The sequence below is a fragment of the Lathyrus oleraceus genome, chromosome 6, assembly GCF_024323335.1.
Source record: "Lathyrus oleraceus cultivar Zhongwan6 chromosome 6, CAAS_Psat_ZW6_1.0, whole genome shotgun sequence".
Classification (NCBI taxonomy): Eukaryota; Viridiplantae; Streptophyta; class Magnoliopsida; order Fabales; family Fabaceae; genus Lathyrus; species Lathyrus oleraceus.
This window is the reverse complement of record NC_066584.1, coordinates 441,009,838-441,024,447: the sequence shown is the minus strand read 5'-3', so window position 1 is coordinate 441,024,447 and position 14,610 is coordinate 441,009,838.

The following is a 14,610-nucleotide window of genomic DNA, read 5'->3' as shown; positions in this document are numbered from 1 at the left end:
TGCTTGTGTGCTTGGTGGTCTCTTGTGAGATGAGTTCTATACCCGAACTCGAGTGCACTTATGATAACAGAATGGCATAGTCTTGTTGACTTGTGTGGAGTTATTCCTTAGCAAGTTGACTTGCAAGCCCATTCACTTGGTGGAGGTTACGTTGGGATCAATAATGTCACACCAGTAGTCGTGGTTAGGCATTACTCTTTCCAATATAGACCTTAGAAGCCAAGTACGTTAGATACCTAGCCCATCTTGGCCTATTTTAGGACGTACTGCGAAGGTCGTTCAAGTGTAAGATTTGATACGATTATTACGCGATACTACACTCATAAGAGTCTCTCTTTAGAATATTTTTTGGAATACGAGTAGTTGTTTATCCGATAATATCCGAAAGATGAGATGATGACTATGGGAACCTTTTTTAGAACATGATCGTCAGGTTTAACCATAGTACACTCCCTTTGGGTGGTTCTTAACCGAGACTCCATGCTTGCGACTTGCAACAAACCCTTGATTTACGGTTGATCCGTTCTCGTATATCCTTGATATCAATGGAACTTGGGTGTTGATAAGGTGTAAACGAAAATCCACCAAAATGGATGATTGATATTAAGGATGACTTGATCCATCCCGTGACCTTTGTGTGGTGTGACTTACTTGATCCTTGAGTGTGATTGTTGCATCCATACATTCATGCATTCATACATATCCATATCATCAACAATGAGAAAATTTCAAGGAACTTAAGAGGTATATTTGCAAATTTTCAGACATGGATAAGCAAAGAAGGAATACAAAGAAGGAATACAAAGAAGTACAGTTTCCGACAACTCGACTTGAAAGAGTTAAGGAGTTTGACATCCTATATATTAGATCCCTTAGAGTTCAAAGCTCGTCATGGGAAGCTTCTGTCTATTCTTGCTACTCAGGTGGATGAAGGTCTGATGAGTGTGTTGGTGCAGTTCTATGATCCTCTTTACTGTTGCTTCACTTTCCCGGATTTCTAGCTTTTGCCTATGCTTGAGGAGTATGCCTATGTTATATGTATACCTATCTTAGATCAGTTGCCGTTTAGTGGCTTGGAGAGAATTCCTTCTTCCCAAGAGATTGCTGATCTGTTGCACATAGATGTATCTGATATTGGTGCTCATATGACTACCAAAGGTGGAATTCAAGGTCTCCCATCTGATTTCCTCATTGCTCAAGCTACTCTGTTTGGGAAGGCCATGAGTGAGGACACCTTTGAGTCCATATTTGTACTTCTCATCTATGGGCTAGTGTTATTCCCCAACATCGAAAATTTTGTAGATGTGAACGCTATTACGATTTTCTCTACTCTTAATCTTGTTCCGACTCTGTTGGGTGACACTTATTTCTCTTTGCATATGAGGAATGCAAAGGGTGGTGGGACCATTGTATGCTGCTTGCCTCTGTTGTACAAGTGGTTTATTTTGTACTTGCCACAGACGCTCGCCTTCAAGAAGAACAAAGGATGTCTACGGTGGTCTACGAGACTTATGTCTCTTACTAATGATGATATCTTTTGGTACAACCGTGTGTATGATGGTGTGCAGATTATTGACTCTTGTGGTGAATTCTCCAATGTGCCTCTTCTTGGTACATGTGGTGGAATTAACTACAACCCTATTTTGGCTCGCCGTCAGCCTGGGTTCCCCTTAAAGGATAAACCTAATAATATTTTATTAAAAGGTGTGTTCTTTCGAGAGGGTAAAGATCCCTAAAACTTGAAGGGCAGAATGGTTCGCGCTTGGTGCAAGATTCATAGGAAGGGAAGAAAAGAGCTTGGTCAAAAGAATTGTATTGCTTTGGAACCCTACACCTCGTGGTGAGGAAGAGAGCTTCTGAGTACCGCATGCCCTATGACTACCCGAGACCTACACCTATGGTTATGGTTGGGCCTTCAACCCTCCCTAACCAAGGAGTATAGGAGTTGAGAGATGAAGACCATTCGCGTGCTTGGGTCCGTGAGCGAGAGGAGCTACTTCAACAACTCAGAGATAAGGATGCTTTGGTAGAATTTCTAGAGCATAAGGTTATCGATGAGCCTGATGATGTGGTGACTTCTCTTCTTCCTCAGTCATCAAGTTTTGGAAGAGGAAATATGATCTACTCGCCAAGGAGAAGGCAAATATGGAGGCAGCCTATGAGAGAGAGGTAAAGAGGCTTCATGCAGCTTATCTTTCGGTCTCGAGAGCTTTGGACGATTGTTTCTAGGGTTCCATAGGATGTTCATTTTCCTTCTCTCTTGTATTGTATTTGGTTACCAAAACTGTACTTCTTTGGTGTAAATTTTTTTCCAGATATTATTGATATGAATATTCCATTATATGTCTAAAAGATTGATATTTTCCAAACATTTGCTAATAGATCTCTAAAAATTTCTTTGATAAAAATAAATCATATGCACAAACATTGCATGCATCATATGCATAAACAGGTTTTGTTCAGGGCTTCTTGATCAATGGTCTAACTCTGTGTTCTTCATTTATTTTGAAGACAAGCTGACGCACCGGTACAACACCAGGGCCAATTCTTCAAAGCTAATGGATCACCTTGAGCAAGAGAACAGAGAACTTAAGGAGGAAGTGGCTAGGTTAACTGCCCTGATGGAGTCATTCATGGCCGCCTAAAGTCAGTCTTCTCCAACGCCTACAACTCCTCCCTAGAGGACGGTCATCTCGGAGGTGGCTTCCTCTACTGTGTCTGCCACCACTGCTCACTTTGCTCCGTCTGCTATGCCAGCCGGGTTTCCCTAGGGATGCCCGCGAATTTTGTGCTAGAGGGTCTCGCTCCAACCTTTGCTTCTATGCCGACATCTAGCCCGGTCCTTGCTGTGCCACCTCCTGTTGTGCACACGTTACCAAGAGTCGATGACACCATTTATCATTCTGAGCCATCTAAGGGCCCAGATGTCTATTAGAAAATGGATGCTATGAATGACCAATTCCTTGAGTTGTGCAAGGAACTGAAGACTCTAAGAGGGAAAGACCTCTTCGGTAAATCTGCTGCTGAGCTATGTCAAGATTCCCATCAAGTTCAAAGTACCTGACTTTGAAAAGTACAAGGGAAACACTTGCCCTCTCATCCATCTTGTGATGTACGCACACAAGATGTCAACTCAGACTGACAATGATCAACTCCTCATCCACTATTTCCAGGACAGCCTGTCCGGTGCCGCACTCAGATGGTATATGGGTCTGGATAATGCGAACATCCGCTCCTTCAACGACCTTGGAGAAGCTTTCGTCAAGCAGTACAAGTACAACATTGATATGGCTCCCGATAGGGACCAACTGAGGGCTATATCCCAAAAGGAGAAGGAAACGTTCAAGGAGTACGCCCAGAGGTGGTGTGAATTGGCCGCACAGATTGTGCCCCCACTCGAAGAGAAAGAAATGACGAAGATCTTTTTAAAGACTTTAAGCTCTTTCTACTACGAGCAGATGATTGCTAGTGCTCCCTCGGACTTCAACGAAATGGTGAACATGGGGATGAGACTAGAGGAAGGAGTCCGTGAAGGACGTCTTTCCAGAGATGAAGGCTCTTCTGCAAAATGTTATGGGGCTTTTGCGAAGAAAAAAGAGGGAGAGGCACATGCCGTGTCTTCCCATACTAAAAGAAGACCCTCTGTAAAGAGGAAGACTGTGCGCCTTGTTAGTAACTAGCACCAGGTGGCTCATATAGCACCTGCCTTCAGGGAAACTCAACATTATCAACATTAGCAACAACAACATCAACAATATCAACAACAGCAGCATCGTCCGCAACAGCAGGCCTACCAGCCTCGAAACAACAACAAATACCAGCACTAGCTATGATAGGAAGAGGGTCACTTTTGATCCAATTCCAATGACCTATGTTGAGCTCTATCCTTCATTGATAGACTGAAAGCTGATTACTCCACATGACCCACCCGCTGTACCGACCAACCCTCAGTGGTGGTACAAGCCCGAGCTTCACTGTGTTTATCATTCCGGTGCTCCCGGACATGATGTGGAGAGAATTTATCCCCTGAAAACCAAGGTACAAGACCTTGTTAGAAGTGGGATATTGTTTTTCGAGGACGTAGGTCCTAATGTTAAGAAGAACCCATTGCCCGAGCATGGGAAATCTGCTGTTAATATGGTCCAGGGTTGCCCTGGTAAATACAAAGTTCTATATGTCAGTCACATCAGGCAATCGTTGGTCGAGATGCACAGACTGTCATGTGGATACAGTCATTACGAGCATGACCATGACAGATGCGCACTATCAACGAGAGAGGATGTCGCCAAGTCAGGAAAGATATCCAAGAGATGCTGGATCAGAGCGTGATAGAGATACTTCAGAATCGTGATGAGGATGAAGTGAATGTTATATCACCTGTATTCAGAATACCTGAACCTGTTGTTGTCAGATATGATGGCAGCAAGAAGAAGGTTTCCCCTACTCTCGTAATCAAGCCAGCGGGCCCGGTTCTGTACTCCTCAGATAGAGTTGTTCCCTACAGCTATAACACAGTTGCATTGGAAGATAGGAAGGAGGTGTCGTTACCCTCCACCTCTGTTACAAGTATATCTGACGTTAGTGGTGTCACCCGCAGTGGTCGTGTCTTTTCGGCGCCGCCGAAACCCCATGTAGACGTCTCGAGAAGAACTGGTGTTGTTGATAATTCTTCCAGTACTGTGGGGACTTCTTCTTCTTCTCTGAATCCGGCACTTGTTGTTGGTAAACCTTCCATTGTTGCTAAAGCTCCAGTCCCTGTTGGCCAGCATGGCATATTGAAAGAGGATTGTGATGAGATGTTAAGGCTCATCAAGAGGAGCGAATATAATGTTGTTGGTCAGCTGCTTCAAACTCCATCAAAGCTATATGTCTTATCTTTGCTGATGAAATTTGAGCCACACCGTGAAGCTTTGTAGAGGGTGTTAGACGTGGCATACGTGGATCACAATGTCACAATAGAACAGTTTGATAGCATTGTTGCAAACATTACTCCTTGTAACAACTTGAGCTTTTGCGATGCTGATCTTCCCGAGGAGGGAAAAGACCACAATTTGGCTCTACACATTTCCATGAATTGCAAGGATGATGCCTTGTCTAATGTGCTGGTAGACACAGGATCATCGCTAAATATGTTGCCAAAATCCACTCTGGCCAAACTTTCTTACCAGGGCCCCCCATGAGGCAGAGTGGAGTGGTTGTTAAGGCTTTTGATGGATCCAGGAAAACTGTGATTCGCGAGGTTGAGCTCCCAATCATGATTGGACCTAGTGATTTCCAGATCACTTTTCAGGTCATGGATATCGACCCATCATATAGCTGCTTGCTTGGCAGACCGTGGATTCACGAGGCAGGCGCCGTGACATCCACCCTACACTAGAAGTTAAAATTCGTTAAGAATAAGAAGTTGGTGGTGGTAGGGGGAGAGAGGGCTCTCTTGGTAAGCCATTTGTCTTCCTTTTCTTATATAGATGCTGAGGTTGAGGTTAGGACTCCGTTCCAAGCCTTATCTATTGCTGAGCCTTTAAGGAAAGGAACTTCTTCATTTGCATCCTACAATGATGTGAAGTTGGCCATTGAGCATGGCACAACTACTGGTTTAGGACAAAGGATTAAGCTAGAAGACAATAAATCTCGGGCTGGCATAGGGTACTCTTCAGGCACTTTCAATGAGCGTGGCTTGTTTCAGAGTGGTGGTTTCATCCACACGGTCGAAGACCAAGAGGCTGCTGCTATAGTGGAAGATGATGTAGAGGAAGATTCTGGCAACTTTGTCATCCTTGGAGGAGTCTGCAATAATTGGGTCGCTGTTGATGTTCCAACGGTTGTCCATAAGTTCACGTAATGTGTTCACTTTTGTTTGAAAACCCTTCTCCCATGCCAAAAGGAGAAGTGACGACATTGTTGGCACATTAATACAATGATATTCATTCAATAATTACATGTTAAATGTTTGTTTTCCAAACTATTTTTCACTTTTTGCTTTTTGCATGAAACTGGTGATCACCATAAAACCCTAAAAAGAGAATAAAATCAATCTTTTCATCTGCATAATGATTTGCTTTGTTTGAAATCTGAAATCTCTTTTATATCCAAAATCATTATGCAGGTTGATGAAACCCATTGAACATAATGATCCAACACCATCTCCCAACTTTGAGTTCTCTGTATTTGGGGCCAAAGAAGATGATGTTAAAGAGACTCCTAATGAGATTACCCGTCTGCTTGAACACGAAGAGAAGATCATTCAGCCGCATCTCGAGAATTTGGAAACAGTCAACTTCGGGTTTGAAGATTGTGTTCGCGAAGTGAAGATTGGGGCACTCCTGGAAGAGTCTGTGAAGAAAGGGTTGATTGAGTTGCTACGAGAATTTGTCGACGTCTTTGCCTGGTCATATGAAGACATGCCTGGTCTGGATACTGATATCTTGCAACATTTCCGGCCTTTGAAGCCTGAGTGCGTGCCTGTGAAGCAGAAGCTCAGAAGAACTCATCCCGATATGGCAGTGAAGATCAAAGAAGAAGTTCAAAAGCAAATTGATACGGGGTTTCTGGTGACTTCTACATATCCTCAATGGGTGGCCAATATTATGCCCGTGCCTAAGAAAGACGGAAAAGTCCGAATGTGTGTGGACTATAGAGACTTGAATAAAGCTAGTCCGAAAGATGATTTTCCTATACCACACATTGATATGTTGGTAGATAATACAGCTAAATTCAATGTCTTCTCATTTATGGACGGATTTTCTGGTTATAACCAGATTAAAATGGCACCCGAGGATATGGACAAGACAACATTCATCACACCTTGGGGAACATTCTGTTATCGAGTGATGCCCTTCGGTTTGAAGAACACCGGAGCCACGTACGAACGAGCTATGGCTACCTTGTTTCATGATATGATGCACAAGGAGATTGAGGTGTACGTTGATGATATGATTGCAAAGTCGAGAACGGAATTTGAACATGTAGAACACTTTTTGAAGCTTTTTCAGCGTTTGAGGAAGTACAAACTCCGCTTGAATCCGAACAAGTGTACATTTGGAGTCCGTTTCGGCAAGTTATTGGGATTTATTGTCAGTGAAAGAGGTATTGAAGTTGACCCTGCCAAGGTCAAAGCAATACAAGAGCGCCCAAAACTGAGAAGCAAGTCCGAGGTTTTCTTGGTCGCTTGAATTATATTTCCAGATTTATATCCCACATGACTGCCACATGTGCGCCAATATTCAAGCTCCTCCGGAAAGATCAACGTCATGATTGGACGGAGGATTGCCAGAAAGCCTTTGACAGTATCAAAGAGTATCTATCTGAGCCTCTGATTCTGTCTCCGCCTGTGGAAGGGAGACCCTTGATTATGTACTTAACCGTTCTTGAAGACTCTATGGGTTGTGTATTAGGTCAGCAAGATGAATCAGGGAAGAAATAGTATGATATATACTATCTGAGTAAGAAGTTCACTGTTTGTGAGTCTCGGTACTCAATGCTTGAGAAGACATGCTGTGCTTTGGCTTGGGCCGCTAAGCGTTTACGCCAGTATATGTTAAATCATACGACTTGGTTGATATCCAAAATGGATCCAATCAAGTATATCTTTGAGAAGCCTGCTCTAACTGGGAGGATTTCCCATTGGCAGATGCTATTGTCTAAGTATGATATTAAGTATCGAGCTTAAAAGGCTATTAAAGGTAGTATCTTGGCTGACCACTTGGCATATCAACCAATTGAGGATTATCAGTCTGTTCAGTACGACTTCCCTGATGAGGAGATTCTGTATTTGAAAATGAAAGATTGTAATGAGCCTATGCTCGATGAAGGGCCAAAGCCTGGTTCCCGATGGGGTATGGTGTTTGATGGCGCTGTTAATCAATATGGAAATGGTATTGGGGAAGTGATTATTACTCCTCAGGGAACACATTTTCCTTTTACAGCAAGGCTAACTTTCAAATGCACGAATAATATGGCGGAGTATGAGGCCTGTATTATGGGTTTGGAAGAGTGTATTGATCTTAGGATCAAACATCTTGATGTTTATGGTGATTCGACCCTTGTTGTTAATCAGATTAAGGGTGAATGAGAGACGAATCAGCCTGGCCTAATCCCATATAGAGATTATGCGAGGAGGATTTCAACTTTCTTTACTGAGGTTGACTTCAATCATTTTCCTCGAGATGACAATCGGATGGCAGATGCGCTTGCTATGCTTGCTTCGATGATTGTGGTGAAATTCTGGAATGAAGTCCCCAATATCACTGTGACGTGTTTGGATAGACCAGCTCATGTATTTGCAGTTGAAGAGGTGAAAGATGATAAGCCATGGTATTATGACATCAAGTGTTTTCTTCAGAGTCAGATTTACCCGCCTGTGGCATCTGTTAAAGATAAGAAGACTTTTAGGAGATTATCTGGCAGTTTCTACCTTAACGGCGATGTGCTTTATAAGAGGAATTTTGACATGGTTCTGCTCAGATCCGTGGATAGACACGAAGCAGACCTGTTAATGACTGAAGTCCATGAGGGTTCATTTGGTACTCATTCCAATGGACATGCCATGGCAAAGAAGATGTTGAAAGCAGGCTACTATTGGCTGACAATGGAGTCTGACTGCTGCAAATACATGAAGCAATGCCATAAGTGTCAGATTTATGCGGATAAGATTCATATTCTCCCGACACTTCTGAATCTTATTTCCTCACCATGACCTTTCTCCATGTGGGGAATTGACATGATTGTCATGATAGAGCCAAAAGCGTCAAACGGTCACCATTTTATTCTCGTAGCAATTGACTACTTCACCAAGTGGGTTGAAGCGGCATCGTGTGCGAATGTGACCAGGCAGGTGGTTGTGAAGTTTATCAAGAATCAACTCATATGCCGATATGGTGTGCCAGACAAGATCATTATTGACAATGGATCTAACTTGAACAACAAGATGATGAAAGAGCTGTGTAGCGAGTTCAAGATTGCACATCATAATTCTTCTCCCTATAGACCCAAGATGAATGGGGTTGTTGAAGCTGCTAACAAGAACATCAAGAAGATTATTCAGAAGATGGTTGTTACGTACAAGGATTGGCATGAGATGTTGCCATTTGCTTTGCATGGCTATCGTACATCTGTCCGCACTTCAACAAGGGAAACCCCTTTCTCCCTTGTTTATGGCATGGAGGTTGTGCTCCCAGTGGAGGTTGAGATCCCATCAATGAGAGTCTTGATGGAAGCCAATTTGACTGAGGCTGAATGGGTTCAGAGTCGTTATGACCAACTGAATTTGATTGAAGAGAAGAGATTAACTTCCATGTGCCATGGTCAGTTATATCAGCAAAGGATGAAGAAAGCTTTTGATAAGAAGGTCAAGCCTCGTGTGTTTCGAGAAGGTGACCTCGTGCTCAAGAAAGTTTTGTCTTTCGCGTCCGATTCCAAGGGCAAATGGACTCCAAAGTATGAAGGTCCATATGTTGTTAAGAGAGCCTTTTTAGGCGGTGCCTTGATACTTACAACTATGGATGAGGAGGATTTCACTCGTCCTGTGAATTCAGATGCAGTCAAGAAATACTTCGCCTAAAAATAAAAACAGAATAGCTCGCTAAGTTGAAAACCCGAAAGGGTAACTTAGGCAAAAATGAGCGTCTCGGTGGATTGAAAACCCGAAAGGGCGATCCAGGCGAAAGTTAGAGACATGAAAAAAAAAGAATATATATCCCGCTAGATAGAGTACCTCATCCTGGGGCAATCTAGGCAAAAATTAGAGATTTGGCAAGTAACTGCATCCTGACAAGACTTTGTTCTACATTTGTCGTCTGTCAAAGATTCTCGCTCAGTCATCGTCAACTGAAGCTTCAGATACATTGGATTCAGAGTTGGTGGAGAAATGGTCATTATGTTCAATGTAGCCCTTTTTCTGATATATATCACCAATTTCAAAATTGTAAAGATCCATGGAGTCTCGCCATTTGCGGACTACCATTCTATCAAATAAATTTGAGCCTTTATCCAATTATTTGCACTCTTATTTGTTTCTGTTTAACAAATGTTTGCATGTTTAATTGATAAGTATTATTGTTTTAAACAAATAATGTTTTTATAAACTGTTTTTAAACAAAGTGAACATTAACAACGACTGAAAGGATAAATAGAATGTCCTTAGTGCTCTCCCAAGGATAATATGATCTCCAAAAGGGTGAGGCATTTGTTCATATTTCTGGCATATTTGTATCATCTTTCAGGTTGTCTCCTCAGTGAGCGTAGCGAGAGGCGATACACCCCCAAATTCCCTAGAGAGTCTGGAGTTTTCGTCTTGATCTACTTAGAGATGTATACCTTCTTCCGTCCTCAGATCCCAGAGAATCTGATTCTAGCATCTGTGTTTTATCAATTATACGGTTTTCATCCCTTGTGTGGACTGACCTAAAATCCCTTATAAATTGGTAAAAGTTGCTATGCTATCTATTTTTGAGGAAGTTGATCTTTCCCTCACCATGAATGGAAGTCTCCCGCAGAGTGAGCAGGAATTCCCAGCATGGGTGGAAACCCTCAGCAGGTTAGCTTGCAGTTTTTCCCCATCAAGTTTGCTTACCACTCATCCTCAGTAGGGTTTCCCACTTTAAACTTCCCCAGTTGGTTCGCCAGCAGGTTATCCCCAGTATGGTCTCCTACAGTCTTTCCCCAATGGAGCTGCTTGATCAGGGCATGATATATTTGCTTTTCCTTCCTTTTTGGGTATTTTCCTCCTAACAGAGCTGGTGTTGAAGATATTTATTTCCTTCCCCAACGGAGTAGTCGTTCTCTCTCCTCCTAGTAAAGATGTGTCTCCAGCAGATATGAGGAAATTTGTGGATTATTGGAACTTCTGTTTGGTGGTTGTTCCCCATAGAGTTTCATATCTTTCCTTGATAAGTTCCCCCAGTAGAGTTTCTTCTATGATGGATCTTATCTGTGTTAAGCTCCCCGGTAGAGTTTCCTCTACATCTGATCTTTTTGTCTGCTCAACAGTAAATCCCTGGAAGTGACTCTATAGCTTTCCTGGTGGAGTATTTTGTTTCTTTTTCCACAGCAGAGATGTTTCTTCAGTGGTTAGAAGTGAATGCTTGATTAATGTGCTTCTAATTGGTGGTTGTTCCCCACAGAATTTCATATCATTGTCTGATAAGATCCCATGTAGAGTTTCTTCTCTGACAGATCTTATCAATATCTCTGTGTGCTGTTGGAAGATCCCTAGCATTTGGTAGTGGTGGCCTTTGGCTGATCCCTAACAGCGATTTATGATCCCCAGCGACCCTGCTTGTTCCCCTAGCAGTAGTCTTTGACAACGACTTCGCTTGATCCCTAGCTTGTGATTGGTGTTTCCTAGTATTTGATGCTCCCCACCAGATTGGATTTTCTCTTGTGGGCCTGGCCTTCTCTTTTGAGATGTTATACTGGATTTTGTCCATTGTTTCTTGGACCTGTTTGTGTTAGATATGTCTGTTTGTCAGCATTAATCATACATAAACCATGCATATGCATGCATATTTATAGCATTCAGATATTCATGTTGCATTCTTTGCCATATATATTTACTTGTTGTCTCCTGCTATTGGTGAAATATTCTTCCCCAAGCAGATGTTTGTGTTTGACCTCTCCATGTAGAGTCAGCCCCATAAGCAGAAAATGTCTATCTTTCCTTCCATATTCCCCACTGAGTTATGTCCTCGTGGATGATTCTTATTTCAGTTTCCCCCCAAAGTATGTATTGGGATGGAATTACTCCCCTGAGTTATATCCTCATTGGAATGAGTCTTGTTTCATTGTGTCTCTCTAGTTTGTTCCTAAATTGAATCCTTTTGTTGTTTCCCCTGCAGTTCCCTGTGGTTCAGGTGATCGATTGCTCAGTAACTAGTAATTGTTCATTCCCCAGCGGATTTCTGCGGCCTTCTACCTAGTAACCGGTAGTTGTAAGTCCTATTTTTCTGGTTTTCTACCCAGTAACCGGTAGTTATAAACCCCATTTTGTCCCCTTGCAGAGTTAATCCTTGATATTGTTCATCCTAACCGATGACGGGTACTCTCACCCTTGGTTTTCTACCTAGTAACTGGTAGATGTAATCCCCTCTTTGTTGGTTATCCCTATCCAATATTCGGTATTGATTGTCCTTCATTTTTTAGTATACCACCCAGTAACTGGTGATATATCTCTGGGATCATTGCTTTTGTTAATGTATCCCTAGTGAGTCATCTTTCATTTACCCTTGTTTGGTAATGATTGCTTCTCCCCTTGATTGGTCATCATTTTATACCCAGTACCCGGTATCCCGATGTCTTTTCTTTTCGGTCGATTTATCATTTATTAACCCAGTAACCGGTTGTGGATAATCTTCCATGCGAGTGTGTTATCTATGTTCTGACGGTAATAGATAGTATATCTCATGCGCTCTTCAGTCGAAGTCTTTTTCTTCCCTAGTTGAGTAAGATTCGTATTTCCTTATGGAATCGAATGCCCATCCTGTAAGTCGAGTTTGCTTTTTTAGCCCTCCTTTCGGATGATGAGTGTCTTGGAAATATTCCCCAATTCACGCCTGGTTGGTCACCTAATATATGCCCAGTAACCGGTATCCCTGGTGTTCCTTCCTTTCTGCTCCCTATTATGACTTTTTGTCCTCTGTGGAGTCAGATTTCCCTGAGTTGAAATATACATTTTTAGGTCTTCCTCAGATGTTTGGATGATTGATATCTCTCACCCTTATACCGGTCTTAGATATTCTTTCTCCCTGAGCATGTTGTTCTCTCACCCTTATACCGGTGTTTGGATCACATGTCTCTTTTTGAGTTTTATTACCCATTAGCCGGTAATACCTCATTCGTTTCTTCCTCAGCTGAGTCCTTTGTGAACATCCCCGCCCGAGCCCAGATTTTTATCCGAGGTATCCTTTGTGGATATTTTTGCTGTATTGGCATATTGCCCAATACATGCATCTTTGCGTCAGCTCGAGTCTTTCCATTGATTTATTTTCATGGAATCCCTTCGTGTCTCCCAGCAAGTTTTAAGTCGTGACCTGCTCACGCATTTTCCCTTTATCCCCCCAGAGTCTCTGTCTCCTAGTGAGTTTTCCTTATGGAATGTATTATACTCCCGCGGACTTTCAGTTTCTCCTAATTTCTTTTCTTCTTTGTGGTCATATTTCCCAAAGAGTATTAACTTTTGCATACATACATCTGCATCATGAGGTCTCTTAGGGACCAAAATTCGTCTCTTTGTTATTATTTAAGCCCATTCTACCTCGTCGAGACGAAGATTTTAACCTTCATATCTCCGGCTAGAATGACCTTAAATAGGGGCCTCTGTAAGTCCCTAATTTTGACCCTAAGATCCCTCATGGCATCATATCATTGTTCATTTGCATTTTGCCTCAAGGATCATAGCATCTTGGCTCCTTAACCCTAGGGTTGGGACTTGTGTGAGTGGTTTGAGACCACCAAGCATGCTTGAATTGTATATTATTGCTTATCTTATTTTGTTTACTAACCAAAAGCACAAAAATATGTCACTAATTTGTTTGTTTTGAAGCTCAAGCAGTCATGTGATCCAAGGCTCCTAGGAGACCCCTATGCTAAAAGAAATGACCAGATGAAGATGAAATCAAGCATGAAAATGGTTCCCAAAGCCCTCAATCATCATATATGTCTCCCAAGTATCTCAATTTGTCAATTTGATCAAGATAAACCAAAGGGCTTGAGGATTGTTTCCCAAGGAAACCCTAATTCAATTGTGCATTGACTGTGCCTTGCTCATGAAGCAACCTCAACCTATTCAAATTCAATCAAGGGAACTTATTTCATTCATCATTTTATGCATATAGGTGCCTATGTGAGTATCCTCAATCATTCATTCATCAAGATTTGAAGTTTGGCTTTGAGAAGTTGATCAGTCAAATCATCTGACTATTTTGAAATCCACCGATACCTAACTTTTGATGTGTTTTTAAAATGAAGATAACCCCAAGAGAAACAATGTTCTTAATAACCATATGAACAACTTTAATGTTAATAAATATTTTATTTGAAACTTGGAAGGTCATCATTCATTTCAAAACATTATAGGTCATTTTGACTGAAACCCTAATTTTGGGTCAACTTCCCAAGGACCTAACTCCTTCATTTTTTATGATTTTGAGGTGCGACCAAGTGCATTGGAAATTTTAAGATGTCTACTTCAATTGTTATGTTGGAAAAAATTTCATAACGCTAAAATTAACATATGTGATAATACAAAACATTATAGGTCCCTTTGGACCAAAGCCATTGAATCTTGAAAAAGTCCAACTTCAAGTGCCCATAACTTTCTCATTAAAAATCCAAATGATGCAAAATTTAAGTCCAAATTGATTTTATTGAAACGATCTACAACTTTGATGTTGTATGTTTTTCCATTTTAGGCTTTCATAATTAAAACAGAAGGGCTCGAAGTTGGTCCTTTTTGACAATTTTTTCAAATACATGTTTTGTACCTTGAACTTCATGGCCAGTTTTCACAATTTTCCAAACTCCAAATGGATTTTTGTTCAACATAGCTATTGTTCCTTATGTCAAGAACTTTCCAACTATTACTCACATGCCTATGTTTGGATTTTCCAAATGGGA